The sequence below is a fragment of the Filicampus tigris genome, chromosome 11, assembly GCF_054856515.1.
Source record: "Filicampus tigris isolate MCC_2025a chromosome 11, RoL_Ftig_1.0, whole genome shotgun sequence".
NCBI lineage: Eukaryota > Metazoa > Chordata > Actinopteri > Syngnathiformes > Syngnathidae > Filicampus > Filicampus tigris.
The window spans coordinates 2957320-2977978 of NC_141227.1; positions in this window are offsets into that span (position 1 = coordinate 2957320).

The following is a 20659-nucleotide window of genomic DNA, read 5'->3' on the forward strand; positions in this document are numbered from 1 at the left end:
GTTCAGAGAAAAGACGGCAAAGCGTAATTAGCATATTTGTTTTTGATATGTGGATTTTTGTACATTGAGAAGTTAGCCCGTTCCTCATCAGTTAGTGCTCACTGTGGCACTATAAGGGCAATATGCAGATCAGTTTACACAGTCTTCATGCTTTTTATTGACTTATACATGGAGTAGTCAAGTTCCTTCTCACTTCTTGTTCTGAATATGTAAATACTGTATAAGATATTTCCGAATTTTAATTTGTGTAGTAACTCTTACTGTACTCTGCAGTTGAGTCAAGTTAGTGTCCTGCAAAATGTAATTATTTGAATTCATATTTAAGAAGGCCATACATCTATCACTCTTGGCAACAAACTGATAACATTTATCTTAACCTTGGAAAATGGCGGTGCCAGTCTGAGGCAAGTTGAGAAAACCTGATTTGGACAATAAAGAGTTCCAACAAAAAGTGGAATATTCTTATCACACTCTAGAAGCATTTGTCATATGTATGTATATATATATATATACATATATATATATATATATATATATATATATATGGGCGGCACGGTGGTCGACTGGTTAGCACGTCCGCCTCACAGTTCAGAGGTCGTGGGTTCGATCCCGGCTCCGGCCTCCCTGTGTGGAGTTTGCATGTTCTCCCCGTGCCTGCGTGGGTTTTCTCCGGGCACTCCGGTTTCCTCCCACATTCCAAAAACATGCATGGTAAGTTGATTGGATACTCTAAATTGCCCCTAGGTGTGATTGTGAGTGCGGATGTTTGTCTCTGTGTGCCCTGCGATTGGCTGGCAACCAGTTCAGGGTGTCCCCCGCCTACTGCCCAAAGACAGCTGGGATAGGCTCCAGCACGCCCCGCGACCCTTGTGAGGAGAAGCGGTACAGATAATGGATGGATGGATGGATATATATATATATATATATATATATATATATATATATATTTGAAAACCACCACTACCACACAAACCAAGGCAGATTTTCTTTGTACAAAAATGTAAATAAATTGTTAAACCAGACTAAGATGCACAACTGCTTTGATTACTAACCATCCCCAATTACTTTAATTTGACATAACTAAGCAAAATAATCACCTGAGGTTATAGCGGAGGGCAGATCAAAGCTCAAAGATTGAATTACACCCAGAACATGTAAACTGGGACCATGGAGAGAAGTGCAATGTATTACACTAGAGTTTCAGGAAACAATATAAAGATAGTATGGGGAGCATCACCTTTATCATAGAGAAAACACCATTTGGATTTGGGAATTTCTTTTTAAGGGTGGGCCATTAATAATCAAATGGGGCTACTGAAATTTTCAAAGTGTTAATAACACATGGAGCACACAAAAGGGAAAGTGATTAAAATAATTTGTCACAGATGACTTAAAATTCCCAAACATTTAAATTAAGCAAGAGTTGGATTAAAAACTGCATCAGATGAAATCACCATAAATCTTTTGGATATCTCATAGTATTACATTTAGCTCGACGCAGCTATATCATCATAATGGTAAACATACAAAAAGACGCATTGTGATTCATGTGGTAAACCCTCTACTCCAATGCTCTGTGGAGTGTCTCATTCTCCTTCCAAAACAGCCAATCAAAATAAGCAGTCATGTCTGATGAAGGATAGTATGTTCACAGCAAAGACAAACAAAATGAAAAGCTCAATCATATGATGGAATCAGGTTTCATTTGTCGGAGTCCTAAATGAGGAAACCAGGCTTAGCCACAAAAATTTCATTTTTTTCCAGCTTGGCAGAGTTATGACTGACAAGACTTTCTCAGATTTCTTCATCTCAACATTAGTGGCCCCTTCTAGACTTCCATATGTTCTAAACCCATCTTGCACCCCCCCCGCCCCCCCAAAAAAAAATCTGATAACAAAGTATTTTAGGAAAATCTCTAAGTACTATGCAGGCCACAATGTAAAGACTCTACAGTGTGTGCATATGCAGTTTACGAATAAAGATTGAGATTTGCATCCTGCTCAGCACAATGCTTTTCTTAAATGTCGTATTCCTTCAAAAATACTTTTATTCATCATGTTATACATGTCTCTTTCTAAAACATACAGTAAATGTTCCCTCAATTTGCATGTGATTTTTGTGGAGATCTGCCTATAAGATTGGCTGCTGCAAAGCCACCACCAACACACACATAGGCACACACATACACCATGCACCTCTCTATAAGTCACCCCATAACTAAACTACAGAAAACTGAAGTTAAGACTTCTGAAAATCCAATTAAGGATATTGATTTCAAAAGTGTTTCGTGATGACTGACAACAGCATGATGAATGACAGTTTTTGCTCTGCTTGGGCCTAAAAAGCGTACTTTCTCTTATGTGGAGGACAGCCCATCACTAAAATACATTTGTATTTGTTTCATGTTCATATAACAGTCAAGAACAACGTCAATATGTTACAATGAATGAGATTAAATGCATGGCACATTCTTTCTAGTGTAAATGGAGAAGTCAGAATCACAGATTATGAAAGAATACACAATGAAATTCTATAAATGAAACGGTTTATGACATACATTTCGAGCATTTGGTAAGCACACTGGAAAAAGCAGAATCTGCTTATTGTTGCACTTCAGTTCACCAGAATAAAACCTATTGAACAAATCCAACTCTGATCACCTTGGCAGGTCATTTTTGGACACAGTGATGCAGCCACGGGACCATTTTAGTATAACTGAGTCACTATTCAAACAGCTACCTTTAAGGCCCAGCTAGACCAAAACGACGTTGGCCAACAGTGACAGACGCTTACCCCTTGTGGCGTAGGGCCGGCTGTAGGCACGGCACGCTTGAAAAATACACCGCAACGACAGACAGCAACGCTGATCATCAAAGCATCTTCTGCGCATGCACAAGATGTAATACCCTTCCATACCATCGGCGGCGGTAGTCAACATTTCTCATGGTTAGAAAAATCCAACCGGAAAGCTGTTGGCCGGGGGGGGATTGTAAAAATGTAAACAATGCATTCCCACTCCCACGCAAAGTAAACCATAACGTTCTTGATACTATATTGTGAAATACTTTATTTGTCAACCCTCGCTCGTGTACTTGTAAGAAGATTAAGGCGTGCTCACTGTTTATCCGTATTTGTCACTTCCCGTTGGTGCTCCGAGCGCTGATTTTCTCGCTAACAGCCAATCAGAGTGACCAAATGTGACGACGGGCGAAGCCAATTCAACATGCGTAAACGCCCACCAGACACTTCCTGACGGTTTACGACGCTACGGCGGTGGCCACTACACCAATCAGATGCCGCATTCAGACGCCACGACGCTTCACGACCTCTGACGTCGGTTTGGTCTATCTAGGCCTTTAGATTGACATCGTTCACCAATCACTGATCCTTCTAATCAAGCAGTACAGAATCTTCACTAATTTGAACAGGTGCTGATTTTGTGCAACCAAATAGCAGCTGTGCCTCAAGCTCATGGAAATATTTCACAAAAATTAGATTGTAATGGGTCATTGAAAAAAAATGCAACTAAATCAAACATAATAAATGTATTCCCATCTGAAAAGACACCCACTAACGCTATCTGACAAACAGCCTTAAAGAGGAAGTCACCCCCATTTTTTTTGTAATATGTTCTATGCACATTCACCAGTCTAAACATGGCATTCTGATTAATATTGCGTTTGTGGAATATAAGTTAAGCAGCAACATCCACCTGTTTTTAACTAGGAGCGGCCATTTTTCATTTCTGTTGACTGAAAATGAACTCACAGTTGCTCAGATAACGACCAACCACACCTCACCTTTTTTTCTGAAGCTGAGCCATGATTGGTCGTTAGCTAAGCCCGGAGCAACCGTGATTTTCAGTCGAGGGGTAGACTTTACTGCTTAACTCATATTCCACAAACACAATATTAAGCAGAATTACTTAGAGGAAAGACAATGGTGATCGGTCAATAACTTCTTTACTGTGAAAAAGAAAGTTTGATGACACCAAACAAAATATCCATCTAGCGTTCCTCTTGATCGTCAGCCTTCATCCCACTGACACATGCTCACTCTTCCGCCAGGCAGGTCTCATTACCCCAGGGGCCCTGCTACCAAGAAATATTTAACACCCTTGGCGGCCTCAACCCCAGAGATAGGAGAGCCCAGCTCAGAGACCCCAAACTCGGATATCACATAGAAAGCTTGTTGGTGGAACTGAGCCGGTCTTCAAATGATCCTCCTACAGACTAACAATGTCCTGAGTCTTGGTCAGCAGCAGCCTATCCCCCCTACTCACAGTGTTGATGGCGCACTGCTTCCCCCTCCTGAGACAGCAGATGGTTGACAAGAATTTCCTCGAAGCTGCAGTTGAAGGCCAGACATGGCACCAAAGTCGATCAACAAACTGCAGCCAAGTGGACATATGGACATCTTTATGATTGAACACACAGTAAATGTTGTTAATACTAGGAGTACGAGAGCAGTCATTTTGACTTTTTTCCAAATTTTGATGTTTGACTTTTCCTAATTCTGTATATATGTCATTACCATGGTGCAACTTTATGGTATTAAACAATATAAAAGTAGCTACAAGTCATTATTCCTTTAACTAGGGCGTCCCAGTCAAGTTGACGGTTCTGATCTTGGGATGGCGCCGCCGGGTTTCAATAGTAACCAGCGGTTGCATTGAGAAATGCTGCTGGTGACCCATCCATCCATCCATTATCTGTACCGCTTCTCCTCACAAGGGTCGCGGGGCGTGCTGGAGCCTATCCCAGCTGTCTTTGGGCAGTAGGCGGGGGACACCCTGAACTGGTTGCCAGCCAATCGCAGGGCACACAGAGACAAACATCCGCACCCACAATCACACCTAGGGGCAATTTAGAGTATCCAATCAACTTACCATGCATGTTTTTGGAATGTGGGAGGAAACCGGAGTGCCCGGAGAAAACCCACGCAGGCACGGGGAGAACATGCAAACTCCACACAGGGAGGCCGGAGCCGGGATCGAACCCACGACCTCTGAACTGTGAGGCGGACGTGCTAACCCTGCTGGTGACCATGATCGATTAAAAAAAAAAATCTTATAGAGTAGAGGGTTCATTACATCTGCTTCAAAATATTGACGGCTCTGAGGATGAGTTGCCAGACTGTGAGGATGAATTGCCCGACTGACACACAGCGAGTCAGTATAAAAAAGTCCCCCTGGTGAGGAGGAGGAGCCATGTTGCGTGTGGTAAAATAGGTTGTTAGATGTGATAGTCATGACGTTGTGGGTAGACAGTTGAAATAAATACAATAATGAGCTTATGTAGTGCTTGTTGACATAATCCCCCCCAAAAATAAGATTTCCAGTGTCCGATCAGGACGGAGTTGTATTGTGTGCCGTACTTCCCATTTACTTTCTCTTCTTCGAAGTGTAGTGAAACAAATCACACCCTTACAAGTGTTACTGTCATTGCCCATGTGAGAAGTTCCAGAGCAGAAAAAGGGAGTCCCCAGAATGGAGTACTGTCCAGCAGAGATGGGAAATTCAAGTCCAAAAATTAAAAACCATGCCACAGTTTGACTTGAGCCACAGGTGCTGTGCGGTGAGCCTCCTCTATCCACTGGAACACCCATGAGGCGCAACGCGGTTCCAAACATGATAAACTAGACTTGGCCCGGCAGGAAAACGAAAATGCGCTAATTTTTACACCGAGTCACCTGTCTATCAAAATAGGACCCTCAATGTTGCTGGTGTTGGCCCTATTAGGGCCCTGGTCCTACCTGAAATCACAGCCAATTTGCTATTGTACGCGTCTAACCACATTATGTAAGGCTCCAAGTGGCAATGATTTAACTGAACATAATCAGTCAAAATTGGCTTTGAGGGAAGTATTGCACCATAAAATAACAATAACTATGTTGCCTTTCGTTGAAGTTGTTCACAATTTAAGATGATCAAAACACAGAAGTCTCGACTCGAGGCTTGGGCCATGCTGAATTTGTCAAGGAAAGTGCATATTGTAAAGGAAAGTGAGTGTGAAGTGGCACTATGCAAAGTAAAACACCCTCATCTGTTAAAGCAAATAGTCTTCACGGTGTGGTTGTAGTGGGAAGCCCCCACGTGGATGTGAGGCACGCTTAGAAAACAGCATGGCGTGCTGTCAACTTTCTTTGGGCCAATACACAACCACACTGCTTAAACACACATCAGACTGCTGACCTGCTGAGGAGGCCATTCAGCAAAGGGCGAGAAAGTGTCCGTCACCTCCAGCACGTCACTACCGCCTCCTGCACCATAAATAACCCTATTTATGTAAGGAACATCAAATGGCTGGTTAACAGCTCGTGAGCAAACCAACTGTCCCACTCTTTCAGCAGGGCATCGCTCATCTGTTTTTACTTATCCCCCTCCCATTACCTCCCCCTTTACTAGTGCACTTTCATTCCCAGCTGGGGAAGTCATTGTGTACAGATGCTGTTTGTCATCATCTGCCTTCACACACAAACGCACACAGACAACTCAGGGGTGAGCCAGCAACAGGTTTGACCTATGTCCTGAAATACTCAGCAAGAGAGCATCCCCTCATCCATTTCAGAGGGCAGTACAGTGGCCTTATTCATGGTAAATGTACACTTTATTCCTGTAGTGGAATGAAAAAAACACCCCTTATATCACGTCACAGCATCCCTATATGGAGTATATACAGAAGTTAATTCAGAGATAGATTTGTATTAAAAAGTAGAAATAGTAGAAAAAAAGAGGAGGAAATCAATCTGATCCATGCCTGAAACAAATTGTCCCAATGTACTGTATACAGCTGTCACTGACTGGTTTGGATTTATATGAGTAGATTTTAGTGGAACTTTTGTCAATTACATTTTTCTGAAAAGGCTCGTGTGTAAAAATGTGTTGATTTTTCAATGCTCATTATTTTTAAAACCTACTATTTATTTCAGTAAACTGCTCAAAATATATATGTTTTGTCAAATCAACACATTTTTTTTTAAATGCACTTGTAGGTGAAATATATTACATAGGGTTTGGCTCCCCTACAGGAGGCTGCCATGTTTTGCATCTTTCTGCTACAGATACCCAAAGGAGAAAAACTTACGAATGTAGTTCCTCCACATCATGACTACAGTATGCGTAAAAAAAATTCAATGCACTTACATCGTCACTTGATGGAATACTAGAAGTTGTTTGTGATGACATTTTTCTTGCACCTCTGCTGAAGAAATTGGTGATAGGCTGGCGAAGTGTGGTCTCTCTGAGGCATGCTTCAAAATGCACGCCAATTGAACTTAGGTCGTTGCATTCTAGTAGTTCACCACTAGATGGCACTAAATTGTACGTACACACTGTACCTTTACGTTATATATGTTACTGTTCCACAAGATGAGTTACATTTCAAAAACAGTTGAAAAAATGACGAAAGGTGATTGTACTGTTGGTGGAATACATAGTAGGGTGTGTCCAGTCATTTCTTAGGGCACAGATCACTGTTGATGCTTGTACTCGATGAGTCGGGCCTCTGAGAAAAATGAAGTCATCCCACTACAGTGGTACCTCTACTTACGAACGTCTCTTCATACGAAATTTTCAAGTTACGAAAGGCCTCAACAGGAAAATATTGCCTCTTGTTACGAAATAAATTTCAGGACACGAAAGGTTAAAATACAGTATGGGCTGCTACTTGCAGCGCCAGAGTTTCCTGAAAGCAACATACTCATAGCTGCTCTGTCATTGGCTATTACCTAGCATTTTCCTGGCATCCCATTGGCTAAGAGGGACCTCTACCGTATGTGTCTATGTGTGCAGATAGATAGATATGTCTATGCGGCATCCTCGTCATTCGCCCCTAGTTTTACGTGAATTAGAAACAGGGAAATGAAAAAAAGGAGAGGATCTGGTTTTTTTTTTTGTCCATACAAACAAAGCAAGAGATAATAGAAAAGTATGAAAAGGGATGTGTTTGGTTGATCTCACCAAAGAAAACGACCGTAATGTATCGACAGTCGCCACGTTATTAAATCAGTTCTTTTCAAAACGCCAGGCAAAAGCCACTCCTGAGAGAGAACATGAACCAAAGAGGGCAAATAGCAATGAGGACAGCAATTAAAAGGTAAACGACCATCATTTTTATTCTTTACTCAATTCTTTGTTTTTGACATTATGCACAACTCTCATTTATTGTGCAATAATCTAATTGTAACATGTATTTTTTACATGTTTGATGCACATTTATGCTTTATAAAACATTTATTTCTGAATATTGGGGGGCTTGGAACGGATTAGGGCGTTTAAATGGAAAACACGTCTTTACTTACAAAATTTTCTACTTAAGAAATTTCTTCCAGAACCATCTAATCTCATAAATAGAGGTACCACTGTACTTTGTTTGGCTAGGGTTTTTTTTTTTGTCTTGTCAAAGTCCAAAACAGTAGCAACCAAGCCCAATCCCAAATTAACATGAGTTTGGTTTATTCATGAGCATTGTTTTTAATCAACAGTTTGTATTTTAGTGCCACTATCTTCTACTATCTATGTACTGTCTGTTGTGTAAGAGACTAAACTCAACTTTCCATTTTTAGGCCACTCCAATGAGGCACCTACTCATGGGGTGTCAGGTAACAATGCAACTTGAGTGCTTCAATCAAGTCTGTAGCATTTCTCTCTTCTTGACAAAAAAAACCCTCTCTATTTCTCCACCTTTTTGCATCGCTCTGACTAGTTGAGGACTGAGAATTTCTGGAAAAGCCATACAGCTCCGGCTACATTCTTCTGCTCACCTCAGAGACCTGACGCACTAACGTCTTTACAAGACAACATGGAGCAAAGAAGCAAAGTCCGATGCTGAAATGCACAAGTGGAATCCCATGCAGTCTTGATCAACCAAAACTCTAATCACTTCAACTAGACAATCACACAATAAATCAAAGTGGCATGCTTACGGTAAATATGTACTGTATGTTGTCATTGCATAAACCAAATCATAGGAGACCCAAGAGTGCACAAGTTAGGTGTGTAGAAATGACTGAGGTGTGTGTATATGTGGTAGCATTAGACGATAACAACAAATAAACAAGCAAAGGTCCTGTTTACAACGCCGATTTACAAGAACTTTGAGTGATCTAATCCCCAGTGGAAATTCATGCAGGATAGATTGATGACGGCACATACGACGCTTGGGAACACATTCTCAAATGAAGAATCCTTATTTTAATAAAGACAAAGCAGACATAAGACACTGCTGTCCTACACATTCCCAGATTGTCATGGGCAATTTTACGGTCAGAGTCAGAGGTCCTTCGACAGTCAGCCCAGAATCGATCCTCTTACCCCAGGCCAGGAAATTTCTTCGATGTGTATTTTCTTTTTTTAACCCAATGTTGATTTATCTAAAAAACATCTTTTGAATTTCAAAACAACAAGAAGAACCAGGGAAAGATTTAATTTATAGTTGACCAGTGTTTATTGTGTAAAAGTCAACTGTGCAACCACTACTGTTTAAATGGTCCAGCCCATTTTGAAATATGTGGGGTCACGTACCTGGAGATGCCTTTGCAGTCTGTTGGTCTTTTACTCAGAAACAATAAAGTAATTAAGTACCTCTTTGTGTATGCTACATAATTTGAAGTTATTATTTTTATAATTGTTTTATTGCTGTACTGTATCATTTTAGATCATTATTGTCATTAAGATCACACGAGCATTGTTATTATTATGATATATATTATGATATATATATATATATATATATATATATATATATATATATAAGCTGCACCTCACAAGAATACAACATACAACACTTGTGGCTCAACATTGAAGCCATTTTTGGCCCAAATCTTTTCCTGTATTCCAGGTTGCAGGTTTCATCTTTCAACATTCCTCACTTCTTTCACAAAGCCAAATATGTGGAGTCCTCTTCCAGCAACCAAATATAAACATGGAATAGTGTCTGCAGAAATTCAATAACAGTGGGATATCCATACTTCCGAAGCAAACTAAGTTCTCTAACTGCCAATATGCAATGTGCTGTACAGAGCACAAAGTCAGCTTCTATTCAAACCACAAACCTTTCATTGCATTTCTCTCATCAACAGGTAAGTTGTGTTAGAAGTGCAAACCTATTGAAAAACTACTTTGCTGTCCAATATAGAAGGGGGACATCCATCAACATGGCCACGGCAAATAAACGTTTCCCCCTCATCTCGGCGTTGGTGTTCAATGTGGGCAAAAGAGAGATGGAAACATTTCCTAGTTACTGGAGAGGAAGTCATTTTTACAGGCAGACATAATATTACTCACAGTCTTAGTTTTCTGACCAGCGTGACCATGATCGAGAGCAGATGGCCGTTCCTCATTTAACATTCAGCAATCTAGTTTTTCACTAATTTCACTAATCAATCATTCACACTTTGCAGAACAGTCACACATAACTTACCTTCACACTTATTTTAAAGAAAAACAACTGAGTGTGCTGATAATTTGAGTTAACTTTATCCTGGCTGTGTGGTCCATATGTCAGAAACCTGTGGCTCTTTGAATAACAGCAAGAAAAATATATTCTTGTGAATTTGTTTGTTTATTATTTTTATCTTATTTTTGAAAATTAGTTATACATAGTGATTCATATTTATCTCTATGGGCCCTATTTTGGGACACTGTCACCTGTGCGTAAAAAACGGTGTAACTTCATTTTTGTGCCAGTGTGTTTGCACTCATCTGGGCATGCCGGTGCAAGAAGCAGCCTCGTCCCCGACGCCCCAGATAATTTGGTGACAGAAAGTGGTCTGCGCTTGGCGTGAAAGCAGGCGCATCGTCATTTTTGTGCAGGGACAATGGTTTAGTTTGGCATGTTTATGAATGTGTTAGCTACACCTCACTGGGCATTTCTGCCTCACCCCCCCAGCGCATCTGCAAATTTAGTTTAAAAAAAGTAGACTCGATTTTAGTCTCGCGAAAAGCAAGTCTAATTTGAGGCGCCATTTTTGTGTATTTGATCGAGACGCAGCCAGACAAATTGGTGAGTGGTGGACGTCATGTCATGCATTTCATTCATAAATATGACACCAGCGATGGATAATCCCTCTGAATCATTAATTGAACGGATTATTTTAATCATCATCTTCATCATCACCAACGCACACATACACACACACACACACACATACACACCCTCAGCCCTGAGTTTTAACTCACCAGTTAATGCTCTGGATTTCCAAGCCAGGGGCCCGGGTGCGATCCCCAAGTTGGGAGTTTTTTTGTTTCTGCAATGTCAGACACGGTGTACTTGGGTTTGCGCTTCAACCACCCTGATTTTGATGCAAATGAGGGACACTGCGTGGATTGGCTGGGAAAAGTCTACTTCCATCCCACAACAGAGCACAAAAGCGCAAATGCCCCGTTGCGCCCAATTCTCCCGGCGCAAATTCTAACAAAATACATACAATACAATATACACTATCAATTATACATTTAAAAAATGAAAACAAGATTTTTGTGCACAAGTTTATTCATTCCTTTATTTTATCGAATACACACAGGTTCAAATTTATTTGTGTCCATTACTGAATGATTTGTCTTTTGCGATGTATCCGTGGCATGTATCACATGCACTGATCCCCACGTAAATCCGCAAACAACATGCGTGAAAATATGATACTTTTGCTGTTCTTATGGGCATTTAGGTTACTTTTCTTCAAAAGTAAACAACTCTGCTAATCGTCATGATAACACAAAGTCATACTCGCGTTATAATATCGTTAATTGGAAATAGAAAATCAAATGTTAACATCAAATCAAATCAAATTATATTTATATAGCACTATTCACACATAGGATGCAATCCAAAGTGCTGTACATTAAAAACGTCAAATACAGCATAAAAAGAGAACCCGCTCCCGCGTTCCAAAGGCCAAACTAAAAAGGTATGTCTTGAGCTTCCCCTTAAAAATATCAACAGTCTCTGCGGACCTGACGTCCTCTGGCAGGCAATTCCAAAGTTGAGGACCAAAATGGCTGAATGAAGCCTCGCCATGGGTTTTGGTCCTCACCCTAGGAATAATTAAAAAGCCGGCGCCAGAGGACCTCAGGATCCGCGAGGGTTGGTATGACAAAAGCAAGTCAGATAGGTAAGATAGGCCAAGACCATTAAGACATTTATAAACCAATAAAAGTACCTTAAAATCGATCCTGAAACACACGGGCAGCCAATGCAGCAATTTAAAAACAAAACATGGTCGATGATATAGCTAGTCTCGAGAGACGCAACTACTCACATAACTAGCAATTAAAAATTCAATTGTACATACTATGGCCCCTTAAAAAGAGCAAAGTGTCTTGTGGTTGAGTTGTGGTACCTCTTGACCCTCTGATTCAAGAAGCCTTAATTACACTTGAACCCTAAAGGTGCTACATGACCTGCAAATGAGCTACTGCAATTTTAACTACCATGACTACTGTTCTCAAGTAGCCAGCTGAGGCTTAAAAATAAAGAAAAGAATAATGATACGAGACTTTGGTTCAAAAAAATGCAGATGAAATATGCTGTTTCTGGCAGGCAGCCCAGCTCTGTTAACATAAGAGTGTGCTCCCTGTTGGTTTGGTAAATTGCTTCGATAGCCACAGGATGTCTGGAGCAAAGCAACTCGGTCTCACACAGTGAGTGTGTGTGTGTGTATCTGCGCACTTGTATGTGCGTGCATTTGTCAGAACGTAAATTCCAGTCACTCTTAATCATTTACAGATGATCAATTTTATCATATAAATCTATTATAAAGTTACAACAAGTATGACAAGGTAATTTAACAAACGTCAACCTTATTTTATGAGTAATAGTAAGACATAGGATTCTACATGCATTAGACATGAGTGTTAAGAGTAGCAGTAGAGAAGTGTGATCTGCAAACATGTATTTGGTTGGCACAGTGGAGGAATGGTGAGCACTTTTTACAGCAACACGGTTCAGGCTTGTTTTTGGGTTCCAATCGTGTCATTTTGTATGGAGTTAACGTGTTCTCCCCCAGTTGTGTTCTCTTGGGGAACTCTGACTTCCTCGCGCAATCTAGATGTACAGTATGCTTGTAAAGTTATTTCAAGACGCAGGAGTGAAGCCATAGGCGAGAATGTGGGTGTGAATTACCTCTCACCCAAAGCGGCCGTTTACACAGGACTGTTGTAAAACGATGTGAAAACTGAGAATTTTTGGGGATCGTTTTGGTTGCTTCCTTTCAACTAAAGACAAGAAAGTGGCATTTTTTACTTTAAAAAATGACTTTTGAAAGCAGGTTTCATAAATTGAGGTGAAAACAATCTCCCTGTCTCAACACTGTAGCACATTTGAAAATAGGGGAAGATGCAACTGCATGTTAAATATTTAGTCTTGGCATGCTTGCGCACCTTATGTCACAAGAATCAAATCTGAACACTGTACTATCATAACATCTGTGCTTATTGCGCTTCTCAAGAACATTTTACGTTTGGTGCAGCATGACTGTGACCGGAAAAGCCATATTACCTACCATATTCCTCATTAACACGCTCATTAACAGTATGCTGACATTAAAAAGCCTTTAGACTGAATTGAGTTACACCTTTAAAAACTAATTACAGCGCAGCAATTTCTAGCGTTTAGTACAGTAGTAAATGAATGAAATCACAAGTGCGATATTAACACTGAGAAGTTAACAATAATAAAAAAAAATAAAAAAAAGTGAACATCACTCACAACGACCTGACACAGTGCATTTTTGGCAGTTAGAAATGGAAGTAAGTTTCTGATAAGAATGGCATCGTGCTAAAAGGGTCGGTCAGCACACTCATAATTATGATGACCAAAATTGCAACACTGAGACAGTTACTTACACCATAGTAAACAAACTCAATCCAGTGATTTAAAGTGCCATTTCTTTTAATTCCAGTCAACCTCTGTGACCCACTGTGGTCCTAGTGTTAAAACCCAACAAAACACAGAAAAACGTCTGTCAGTAACTTTGAAAGCTTGCAGGGCTGCAGACCAGTGTGCCAAGACAGCTGGTCTCCATTTGGAACTTCTTGTCCCATAAGGTCCATAATTGGACTACAGTAAGTGGTGTGCACCAGGGAATGTCAGACTCAGTTACGTCTAATTTCACCTTGATGTATTCACTATCATGCTTTTTTGGGGGCGCGGGGGGTAGCTGAACTGCCTGTTTGCTTCTGGTCACCTTGATAACTATGCTTTTTCTGAATCACATGAACATAAACATCTATTCATAAAGTCAGCGAGGGAAAAAATTGCATTATGAAACATCTGATTCACAATTACGATATTTAGAAGAGAAAATTCATTATGTGCTTTCAGACTCATTTAATTTGCATTTCCTAAAATAAAAATCTGAGACGGTGCCCATGAGGGTCTGTAAAAACATTTCTCTCTGAGTTGGCTGTGAACACTCTCCAAACAAGATACTAACAAGTTTAATGGCGTGTCGTGTTTAAGAGAGCTGCAATAGTGGGAGCAAGAGATCAGGTGGCGGAATGCTCACTACAACATTTTTTATGAGGAAACCAGATGGTGTGTTTTCCTCACTAATCTATCGCAGCTCACGTCCTCCAACGTCATCCTTGCTACATGCGCAACACAGCCAGATCACATTCATTTATATTCATGTTTTAGGGAGTAATCTCTTGATTTCCATCCATCCATCCATCCATCCATCCATCCATCCATCCATCCATCCATCCATCCATCCATCCATCCATCCATCCATCCAGCCATCCATCCATCCATCCATCCACTCCAAAGTTGCCCAATACTGATGTCATTGCAGTATTTACATATACTTTGAGTGACTCATCCTATTTCACTGTGCTAACATTCAACACCTCAAGCTAAAGTTAAATTACAAGCCCCCAAAAGACAGAAAAGGCAGGTAAACAAATACAGGCCGGCAACCACACATCTCAAGGGGCAGTGATTGAAGAGGTGGACTACTACATTAGCTACACGCACTAGCTGCTTGCTAGTAAGTTAAAAAAACAGTTAGCTGCATATCGTCGCTGTCCTGTGACAAACACGTATGTCCAATTTTGGAAAAAAAATAATTTTCACATTAAAGCCATGTCTGCAATGTGGAAACACCATTTACGTAAAAATAAGAAAATTGAAAAAAATTGACATATATGTTTTTCACAGGACAGTGATGATATGCTCGACACTTGTTATTAGGGATGGGAATCAAAAACGTGTTCTTGTTGAGAACCAGTTCCCAGAGTTTCAATTTCTTGGCATCGTTTGCTGTTTTTGTAAACGCTTTCCTTATCAAATCCAGTCCTGACGAATGATGGGGGGAAATTATTTACACAGATATTTTGAAATAATACATGGTAGATGATTAAATAAAATAAATTGTGCTTAATGGGAAAACATGGTGCTTTTATTTATTTAATAATAAAAAAAAAAGCGTATTAGAGCTAAATTTCGATACCAAGATATTTGTGCTCAAGATTATCATACCGACTGAATCTGACATCGTCCCATGCCTAATATATATAAAGGAGAGGATAAAGAACATGTGAGCGTGACTGCTGTTGTATAGAATGTCTAACTGTGTTGCTGCACCTTTTGTCACCTTCAAATATCACTTTTTTTAAGGGGTATATATGCATTGCCCATTGTGTTCCCATACCCTGTCAAAGCCCCCCAAAAAAAGGCTGAAAATCATCTTGTATCTCAAACCACCACTGTACAAGTTTTATGACGCTGACAGTTTGACTGGAACAAATTATTCCATGTTTTTTATTTCAATGGGAAGAATTATTAGGTACTTACCCAAAAATGTAAGGCACAACAGCTTGTGGTCAATTGTGGAAGCTCCATAATACATGGAAATTCAAATTTCCAACCCTACAAAGCTAATATGTACACATTTCCTGTCAACCAATCAATGACCTGAAGTGTTTATCGCTTATAACTGGCACCACCAACAAAGGGGAACCAAAATGTGGTACAGTATTGATATATTATTCACAACCTTTTACAATGGACAACACTGGATGCAATAAATTATGTAATGTGGTGAACTGAACTGAACTGTACAGCTCAGTGGAAATCGGGCTTTAGTGCCATTATCATTTTTAGTTCTTCAATGACCTTCCTCCTCCTTTGTCTGTATAACTGTCCAGTCGCTTCCTTCTCCCCATGTCTGCCTGCCACATTCCTCCAATTATGGCCACACACTGGCAGCTGCACTGTAAACTTATCATGAGTAAAGAAAGGGGATCTGCTGTGCTCTCTTCCTGTCAGCACACACGTCAAGGTGAACTTGGGGGACTCCTTAAATAACCAACACCGTGACCCTGAGACCCCCCCGGCCCCGTGTCAGCTGCATAGATTAGAGGAAGCCTCTTCCTCTTGTATTATACAAGACCATCATTGCTGTTCATTTTTAGCTTCAACAATTTTTACAAGAAAGATAGTATTCTTGGAAGAATCAATGAGAAAAAAAATGGACTATGCTTAGTCCAACTATTTTTTTAACTTTCCCGTTGGTCGTTTATCGCCTCCAAAATGGGCCTCCGTCAGAGGCTGACCGGTCCGGAAATGAATGCTTTAACGTGATAATAGGCATTCTTATTGGAAGTCTTAACTTAAAGTATCTTCCCTGTAATAGAAAGTGAGTCAGTTAAATTTACAAAATACATGCACGTCATGGTGCATGGTCAGGAAGGTACCAACTCTGAAAAACCCTGATGATCATGTTACCTGTTTCAGAATGTCAACCGGGTTTATTTTGTAATCAACTATAACAATTTAAATTTGTGTATTTGTTAATCTGATTTTTGGGGATATGCAAGCGTGCAATAAATACATATGTGCTTCATATATATGTGAATTAAAAAAACATGGTAAAAATGTTTAAAATTCAATTTAAAAAGTCCTTAGCCTTCAATTGAAACATCCATTTTCAAGAAGGCTTTTGTTGTTAAGGGTTGAGGAGGGTTGGAGCCTTTCCCAGCTCCCAGTCAACCAAAGGAAGACTACACCCATTACTGCTCAGCACTCAATTACAGGGCATATAGACAGACAATCAGTCACGCTCATATTCACACATTGTGCATGAACTAATGACAAACTACTAGGCAATGTGTGGAAACATATCTAACACTGACTGCAAGAAAGCCCAATGAACCATCTATCTATCTATCTATCTATCTATCTATCTATCTATCTATCTATCTATCTATCTATCTATCTATATATATATATATATATATATATATATATATATATATATATATATATATATATATATATATATATATATATATATATATATATATATATATATATATTAGGGGCAGCACAGGTTAGCACGTCCGCTTCATAGTTCTGAGGTCGTGGGTTCGATCCCGGCCTCCCTGTGTGTAGTTTGCATGTTCTCCCCGTGCCTGCGTGGGTTTTCTCCGGGTACTCCGGTCTCCTCCCACGTTCCAAAAAACATGCATGGTAAGTTGATTGGACTCTTTAAATTGCCCCTAGGAGTGATTGTGAGTGCGGATGTTTGTCTCTGTGTGCCCTGCGATTGGCTGGCAACCAGTTCAGGGTGTCCCCCGCCTACTGCCCAAAGACAGCTGGGATAGGCTCCAGCACGCCCCGCGACCCTTGTGAGGATAAGCGGTACAGATAATGGATGGATGGATGGAAGTAACTGATTCAGCCTTTAAGCAAGCACTAAATCCCTACAGCTTGTCCCTCACTGAGCGGCGAAAGCTTGTGAACGTAACGAATTTTGGGTAACATCAGGGTTCATAAAACGTTGCAAATATGTTTGCAAACGATTCTACTTGTTGCAAACGTTTTTTGTTGTTCTACGGAAGTTTTGAACACGTTCAAAATTTCCTTGCAAATCCATTGTCTTGCTAGCAGTGGCAAGTGTTTGCAAAAGAAACGTAAGTATTTGTAAAAGGTCGTAAGACGTCTGCAAAGTTCTTATTGATTAACCAAAGCTTAGAGACTGTCAACATGGTTACCATGGTTACCAATAAACATCAACCTTGCACTGGCGTAGGTGACGTAGGGTTGGTGGATTTTGTAAATCCATGGGCCTTCTTGTCAATTTTTTTTTTTTTTTTTTTTTTTAATGTAATGCTGCCGCGGTTGACCCTCACAGAGGCAGGTAGCACGGACGTCAGACTGGGCCACTGCATTGTGTTGGGGGTATATGGGTCGAGTTTTATTTTGTGTATTGTATATTGGGAAAGTTTTGATATGACATGTCATTGGAGTGTAATGACACCTTAAGTTAGAGAGAGAGAGTCATCATCTTCCAAACCGCTTATCCTATACAGGGTCGCGGGGAGTTGCTGGAGCCTATCCCAGCCGTCAATGGGCGAAGGCAGACTACACCCCGAACTGGTCGCCAGCCAGTCGCAGGGCACAACCTTAAGTTATTTTATTATAATTTTATTTTGTGGATCTATTTGTATCGGGTTTGTGTTGGGAAAAATATTTACATGTTGTTATTTATGTTATGGCGGCCATGTATGTCATTTATTTATTTATTTATTTATTTAATTTTCCTGTTTCTATAGGGTCTGGGGAAAGAGTGGGAATAGATGGCAATAAAACAAGGCAGCTATTACAATTCTAATCACTGCCATGGTCTATTCCTGGTTTACTTATTCTTTACTTGTTGGGCTTTTTTCTGTCCTCTATTGGCGTGTGCAATGTTGGGCCCCTTTGACCTCAAAACCCATGTGGAATACAGCCCAGCAACGCCACTGTCAACCTGTCAGCACTCATTCTCCACATTGATCATCATGCCAGGGGAAACAAGCACTAAGAGGAAGGCAATGAGGAGTACCCTATGTTTTTCAGTGTAATTCCTCTCAAGCACAGGCATCCAGGATGTAAACATATACACAGATACAAAGCACAATTTGCAGTAACTACTATATAACTACATCAGTAGTATACTGATATATATATACCACTATATATTAGTGGCCGGTGCAAGTCTAGCGCGAGGCGGGGTCTAAATCTGCACAGGAGCATTTAGGTTTTGGTAGTTTCACAGGCGCATACATCTTGGCGCAGTTAAAAACAAGCATTTTGTACAATAGTGGGTGTCAACACAGCTGATGTGATTCGCTGCAAAACGAAGCAGCTTTACTCATTTCCTCAAAAGTGGGCAAGAGTCGCGCAGTCCTTGGTAATGTGGAAGCAAAAACTGATTTGCTGGAGTCAAAGCAGGAAGTCTAAGCACACAAAGTACATTTATAGGAACTGAGAACAGAACTCCACGAGCAGATGATGAAAAGTTCCCAGATCTGTGAAGTGGGCATTTGGGGGCCGCCTTCCACCCCGATTGTTCGCGTCCATGTGAGACCTACCTCACATAGCTGTGCCGCCACAATAAAGAAGATTATAATAATATTAATAATAATATGTTAAATGAATTGATGCACGCTGTTGTCATATTTATGAATTAAATAAGATGACATCCACTACAAATGTTCGTGTCTGCCTGCACCTTCATCAAATTCAACAAAATCACATTACACCAGTGGTCCCCAGACCACTGGTCCATAGACTGGTGGGGTTTTTTTTTGGGGGGGGGGGGTGTTTGTGAGCAAATTCACCCCATCAGACACGATGGAAATGCGTATGACTACACCCAATCACAGTCCAGTTTTTCCTTCTAACTTTGGTTTGCAAATTGAAGTAAACAGAATCTACCAATAAACAAAAGAAGAAGCAGCAAAGTAACAAGTAACAGTGTTTCTCAATGGTTGCTGTAGAAACCCGGCGGCGACGTCCCAGCATAAGATTAAGATTAATTAAGATTAAGTAGAGCCGTCAAATTGACTGGCCACTAGTACTTTACTACTTACCCAACTGCGTGTGCTTACTTCCATTGAAAGCCCCGGGGTTGGTTTTGTCGCATTGTTTAATTATTTGGGTCCAACAGATGGCCAGTAGTCGTATTCAACAAGTTATTTATTTTCCACACTTCCCTTCGTTCACGGCCTTCAAAATAAAAGCATACCAGCAAACCACTATACACAGCAGGTTTGCTACGGCGTATTTCCAGAAGTAGAAGATGCCAGAAGAAGTGCATGAACTCCACCTTGATGTGCCAGCATCATACTTCAAAAAGACAGCGACAACAATGGATATCGTGCCTACTACAACCATAAAGGGACCGAGATGACTCGACTATGCATTTAATTTTATTGCCAAACTAGTTTGCTTTTGCAGCAGCAACGAGCTGCGTGCTGCATCGTCTCTCTCCTCTCCGTGTGGGAAACTGTATGTCATCGCAACATGTGACATAATGGACCGATTAGAGCAGCAACAATTCCTGATGGGTGCGTGGCATGTGTTGCAGACCTGTCGCTGGACGGACTGCCCAGCTCTGCGCGTACGATAATGGGATCGTCCAAACCCAGACGCATATGAGGGCCGATTAGTGGGCCGGACTAAAACTCACTTCCGGCCATGCTTAGTCTAGCCATTTTTTTAATTTGGAAAAGATACTAAAAGATACTCCAGACACGCAGACACGATTGAAATGATCTCCGTATGCTCAACCACAAGGTATTTTGTAGTACAGGAAGTGCCTGTATGCGTAAATGGGCTGTCACTTATATAGCGCTTTTCTACCTTGGGTACTCAAAGCGCTTTACACTGTACCT